Raw genomic sequence first — 6,753 nt, forward strand, 5'->3', positions numbered from 1 at the left:
TCTTGCTTAGATATTTCCTTCGTCATAATTCTTTCACTCCTATTCTCAGTCTTCAACTTCAACTCCCATTTTTACCAAACCTCCACATATAACTACGTCTGCCCACCCAAATCCAATGATTATATTCGTAATAATAATTCAAAAAGTATGACATAATTAATTTCAAATAAAATATAAAGTAATGGTTAAATAAGTTTTTGCAAAGGAGAATGAAAGCAAAAATGTTTTTTAAATATAATAAAATGTATATAATAGGATGTTTAGAAGTATGGATTTAAGTTTGTAGATGCAACTAGATTTTATTTAATCTCTATTTTATAAAAATTGCATTAAGTCAACACACATTTTGTCTGCCAAAACTAATTATTATCAGCTTTATTCACACTTAATTAATAGATCAGTGATCAAAACAAATTCATGTGTGTATATTATCTAAATTTTTATTATAATTTAATTAACTAAATATTTTTTAAATGAATATAAATAGATTAAATTTGAATTTATACAAAAAAAAAATAATTCATTAAATAAAATGGTTTTTTAATGAAAGAAAACAATATAAGTAACGATATTTTGGCCAATTCACATTTTGCCTTAGAAATGTTTTTTTCTAAGGTCTTGAAATCTTAATATATAGTACTAACAAGCAGGCATATTCGAATTAATGTGCAATTTTATTTTTTCAAAACAAAAGCAATATCTATGTGTTTATGAAAAAAGAAAAAAAGAATTAAGCGTAATACTTTTTATTATAATAAGATCAAAAATAAATTCATAGAACGATGGAGATACACCTGATACATATAAATAAGTTTAAAAATTTTATGATAGTCTTTGTCTAATTAAACAAAAGAATTGAAGATCAAATAAGTAACTGATCAAAATTGATAAATAAAATTGCATGAATACTAAACTAATGAGAGATTTAATTGATTAAATAGATATTTAAGGGTCTTTTTGTCAACAAATATTTAGTCACCCAAATTAGTTACTTTATAGATTAGATTTTTAATAAATAGTATAGATAGATAGATAGATATATGGAAAAAATAATTGGGTTTCTGTTTTTCGTTTATTAAGTTGTAAATATTTGAGTATATATACTTACGGTACACAACACACTCGATCGTGTGTGTAAAATTTTTTTAAATATAAATAATTAATATTTTTATTGATAAGTTAGTTATTAATCATGGGACAGTGGTTCAAAAAATATAAAAGTGTCAAAAATTGAGAAAGTTTGAAGGGTATTTAGTAAATTCATTAAAAAAAAATATTGAAATTAGAATTATGACAAAAGTTTATTAAAGAGAATGACTGAATTAAATGGTAATATTTGAATATTCAAAAGTTAAATATGCAATATCTTCATTTTTGAGTAAGCAGCGGTAGGCAAGGAAAGAATTTTTTTTTTTTTTTTTCTGTCTAGACGTGGGGGTTTGGCGGAACCCTATATATTTATTATCTCAAAAAAAATTATAGTATAGTACGCAAAGAAAGAAATTGATATCTATGTTGCATACAGTAGGGCAAGGTAGAGGAGGTCTTTGACAAGCATGGACAAGTTTTTTTATCAACTATATATGGACAAATAGTATTTGTGTTAATTATTTTTTTATTATAAAAAATTTATAAAATATAATTTTTTTTCAAAAAAAAGGCCCTGTCGTTGATTGAAACCACGACTCCTTTTTATTTTTTGTTTAATTTGATTTTATATACATTAATTATATAAAATTAATTTTTAACAACATAGTAAAGTCCAAACAATCATAATACTAAAAGTGTAATAATTTAAAAAAAATGCAATGAACTATACAAATGTAATAATGTATATTTTTTTATTATTTAAAATAGTCTTATAAGTATAAATGTCTTTTCCTCGTTAAAATAAAATGTAGGTGATAATATAATATAATAAAGGGCACTTGGTTGGAGTCGATAAAAGGTATAACTGCCTTTTCCTAATTGAAATATATATAGGTGGAGTTTACACTTTTGTTATAGTATGATATAATATAATATTATATAATAGAATATAGTATAATAAGAGCACTTAGTGTGCTTTGTATATTGAAGTTTCCTATCTATGTGCTGTGTTTTATATTTTTCCCATATAGTTGAATTCAGATAGAATTTTAATAGAATAATCTATTTATCATGTTTTATGTTTCTTGCTTTTTTTATAATGACAATTATACCTTTTTCATATAATAATTGATTACTAAATTATGTGTAATAATTTTGTAATTAGTTAATTTATGTTAAAATCAAATTATTAGTTGGATTGTGACTTAGATGTTATATTATAATAGTCTCTCAATTATGTATAAAATTCGATGGAAGCCAAATCTTTTGCAACTTTTTATTTTTGATAGTATTAATTTATCACTTAATGAAAATTTATTTAGTTTTATTTAGTTTATTGCTTAGAAAATTCGTTCAGAATATTCAAGAAAAATGGTAAATAGTTATAAAAAACTATTAGAAATATTGGTTCCTACAAAATTATTTACCACAAAATTGCTACTTCTATTCATTTTCTAACCGTAAACATGGAATGATATGCAAGATTTTTGTTTGTGATGACTGTTGTATATTAAATATTTGGAACTCAGTTTGACCCATCCGTTATATAATGGATTCAGATATAATTAATTTTTAAAAAATTATTTTTAGAAAGAATTGTTATAATGTTTGTTTACATAATAAATTATACAAATGCAGATTGTAGTTAAATTCCAAAACTAACATTATTTGTACCATTACTGAAGGAAATAAAAAATATTACTTAACGGGCATGACGATAAGTAGATAAAAAAATAATTATTGCGATTAAAAGTTAAAAATTATAAGCAATTATCAAAATACGACCATGTTTTAGTGTTCTTGTTTAGCTATTTGAAGGCTTGCCCTCAGTGTTGTTTTTGTACAACTTATAATACATTAATGAAATTTACCATAACCATAAAAAGGATAATAATATTAAATATCTGTCTATATCCTTACAAAAACACAATTCTTCGTTATTTTAAATAAAAATCTATACCTTTTATGTAATTGAAAAGCATCCTATTTGGTGACTTCAATTTTTATGGTATGTCAATTTTTTCAATTTTTGAATATTTTATTAATATTTTCCCCTCTATCCTCAACTTCCACATACCTTTTTCTTCTTTTTTAATATTTTCTCTCTCATACCTTTCTTAAATATTTTTAATAATTTATTTATCTAATTAACATATTTTTAAAATAATAATTAGTTTTTTAAATTTAAAATTCATTGTGCACATGAATTTGAGTGTGTCACGTTATATTAGTACTTGTTAATTTTGAAGATGTGGCTGAGTCCTATCAAAGTCGACCCAGTATAATAGCATACAAAGCCCAACAACAGTGTCAGATTCAATATGGGCTGAGCCCTATCAACAAATTGGACTCAGCTCGTTACAGCATTTATTTATTACTATAAATTATATTAAAAACTTTGGATATGAATATGCTATTTAATTTCTTTAACTAGTCAATTAATTGACTTTTCACTCATTTTATTTTTTGAAAAAAAAGAACAAAATAATTGGTTTTTCATTATTGTATTTTATAATACACTCCATATAAAATATTGTCATCACTAACACATTGATAATTAAATAAATATATTGAATTATAATACACTCCATATAAAATAATAAATTTAATGATATAAAAAAATAAAATTGATAACATTAAAAAAGTAATTGATATAAAAAAATAAAATTGATAACATTAAAAAAGTAATTAGTATAGAGTAGAAGGATTATTCCTTAAAAATACAAGGAATTATTGGTAGGAGTAGAGATGGGATAATAAAATATAAGGGAGAGGAAGAGAGAGAAATGCTGTGCTGTGCATTGCTTTACATTCCGTCACTTCAGAAACCCAACAAGCAACAAAAACCTTTGTTCCTCCTCCCACCTGAGGCTCTCAATTTCGTACTCTCTCAAATTGCTACTGTTAACACACATAACATCATTCTTCAAACTTAAAACCATACGGATTCTACAGATTTTAGCAGGTTGAGGTTGTGGAACTAGTACCAGAATTATTTAGCAACCCATCCAGTTAAAACCCACATGATTATTTGGGGTTTTGGTTATCTATTTTGCTTTTTTTGTTAATTCTTTGGGGTTTTGATTAAATTAGTATAAATATAGTTAACTGGGTTAGTGTTATTTTCAATCTTGAAAAACCCTCAAAATTAGCGCATTGACATGTTTTCGCCCCCTTTCCTCGGTCCTCTTCTCACCCAGAAAAACAGAGGAAAGAAAATCAAGAAAAGCTTTTATTCACCGATCTGCATGCCTAGTCTGGTGAAAGAGCCTCGGTGGAGTACGCCGAGGATGGCGGAGTCAAGGAGGCGAACATGACTATGCCTGCTGGTGCCCGTTTGTAGGGCACCACCGGCAGGAGAAGCAACGGCGGAGGTTGGCTACAACACAGCAAAATGCGAGAAAGAAAAAAATCGCTGGTAAAAATACTCAAAAGCACTATTCTGTTCCTTTCATTTCATTTCTTGAATTTTTTGTGAAGAGGGTTTCTTCATTTCACTTCTTGAATTTTTGGTGTTTTTGGTGAAGAGGGTTCCTCCAATCTACCTATAAATGAAATCATCATTGCAGTTCTTTTCCTTGTCTTTCTTGATTAATTGGCTTGTTTGGAGGAACTATGCTATATGTTATGACATTGCATCCCGCAAGTTTTTGGTGTCATGAATAACGTGTTTATCCTTTTCTGTCTGTCTCCAATTAGCTTAATCATCTTAGTTGCTTCCAATTTCTAGATAGCGAATCTCATGTCCATCAGTGACAAGATCAAAACTCATATGTGGTTTGCAGTACTGAGAGCTATCCGATTTCATTATTTCACCATTAAATATTAATGTGAATTCAAGGACCAATCTGGTCTTGAAGTAGGATGCTTAAAACAATTTGCTTACTGCTAGTGCATTTTCTTGTTGATGGGAGGACAGTCATTTGATGGTGGATTTCGACATGGAGGAGTTTTAGAGGAAAGTTGAGAGTTGTAAATAGAGTGCTTCTTTAAGGGAATATTACCATGATTCTCTTTCTACCCACGTCAAACAAGATATCTTTTCTTTTGAAGGAAATTCGTCTAATTCTTTGAATTTGCTGCAAATACTCTATAGAAAAATTCAGTGGAAATAGACAACTGTTTCAGGGATATGTAAGGGTGTATGCATCTATCTATTTGTGGTTGGAAGAATGGTGTGCGGGGAAGGGGATTTTGCTGTGTATCTCTTTCACTCTTTTTATCTTATTTGCAGTTGTATGATATATTTATTTGTTTTACCGGTAAAAGACACACATGGAATCATATATATATATATATATGTTCATGTGTTTGTGTGTGTATCAACAGTTGATATGCTATCTAAACAGTTTCTTGGCACTGAGTCAACCACTTACTCCAATGAGGTGGTGACTAAGTTACCCAGTTGCTAGTCCTGGTTTGAGAATATGAATTTATTTCAACATATTTTACTACAAGGTAGAACCAAACCAAGAGTTTCAAGAATTGGTGTGCGAAGGAGCTAATGTTCTTCCATCAAAGTTCATAGGGGATGCTTTCCGTGATAGATATGGTGCGTTTCTTTGACATTCATGTACTTATAGCTGCATGAAGTTATTTGCTTCATCATGTTTCAAAGTTTTTGATGTTCGACATTCCTCCCATTATTGCGCCAAGTTATACAGGCAAAGTGGTTAACATCAAGCGTCTTGATGAAATAATGAGCTCTACTAATAGCTGTATATGGAGTAGGGTCTCTTCTTGCATGGTTAGTCTTGTAAATATTTAAAACTTGAGAAATTTCTCAACTTTTTTCATCCACTTAGGATCCTCTTTATTTTCCAATGTGGTAATGCTACCATGCTACGGTTTCACCTTATGTGGCACTTGTCCTTATTGCTTTAGGTTCATGTAACTTATCAAGAATTTTTTTTTAATATTTTTGTTTGTAGCATTGCGATTTATTGCAAAAACCTCTTCGGAAGAAACCAGTAACTTAATCTGCATAGTGCTGTATTCATGATGATTTCTTAGGCAAGTGAAGACAAAGCCTGCACAATGGATTATGTGGGTCAAATCCTGAGTCGACAAGATAAAAATAGATGCTATACAAAAGAGAAAAAGAAAGCATATGAAACAGTGAAACCAAAGAGAATATCAAAGGAGGAGATACTTCGTCTAACGGAAGAAAAGAAACAACTGAAAGAAGTAAGTCATTACTCAAAAACTGCATACTTCAGCTATAAGAGTTGTTTGGCTCGTCATGTTTTTGCTCAAATGCAAGTTTTCATGATTAGTAAAAAAAGATTGCTAATTGTCTGTTATGAATTTTGTCATGAAAAATTACTATTTTAATGTTAATTTCTTTATTGTGGCCAGTGGCAACTCAAGAAAAAACATATCCGTAGTGCTGGCTGGCATCTTTCAATATCTTAAGAAAAAGTTCCATACAATAGAATCTTTCATGTTTAAATGGGCTTAGGCTTTAACGTTGGCCGTGAATGTTTAGGTTCTTTCTCTGTGATTATGTATTCTCTATTGGTGAACGTTTTTATGAAAGTTTTCTATGTTCTCATTCATTCAATTACCATGCATGCTATTTTAATACCACTTTGCAGACATATGGTGTATAATTATGTGAATTAACAAGACCTGTTCCTCTTATATCTGTTTTCCGATTTCTCT

At 28.6% G+C, this 6,753-nt stretch overlaps 1 long non-coding RNA gene across 2 annotated transcripts; it reads left to right on the forward strand.

Moving 5' to 3' along the window:
• Positions 3,884-6,272, forward strand: LOC105178743. Of its 2 annotated transcripts, none has more exons than XR_849166.2 (3): positions 3,884-4,507; positions 5,548-5,641; positions 6,103-6,272. It is a non-coding gene; the product is annotated as an uncharacterized LOC105178743 (long non-coding RNA). The 2 variants fall into 2 exon arrangements; XR_849165.2 differs by having other exon boundaries at positions 5,552-5,641.

This window comes from Sesamum indicum, linkage group LG16 (genome assembly GCF_000512975.1).
Source record: "Sesamum indicum cultivar Zhongzhi No. 13 linkage group LG16, S_indicum_v1.0, whole genome shotgun sequence".
NCBI classification, from domain to species: Eukaryota; Viridiplantae; Streptophyta; class Magnoliopsida; order Lamiales; family Pedaliaceae; genus Sesamum; species Sesamum indicum.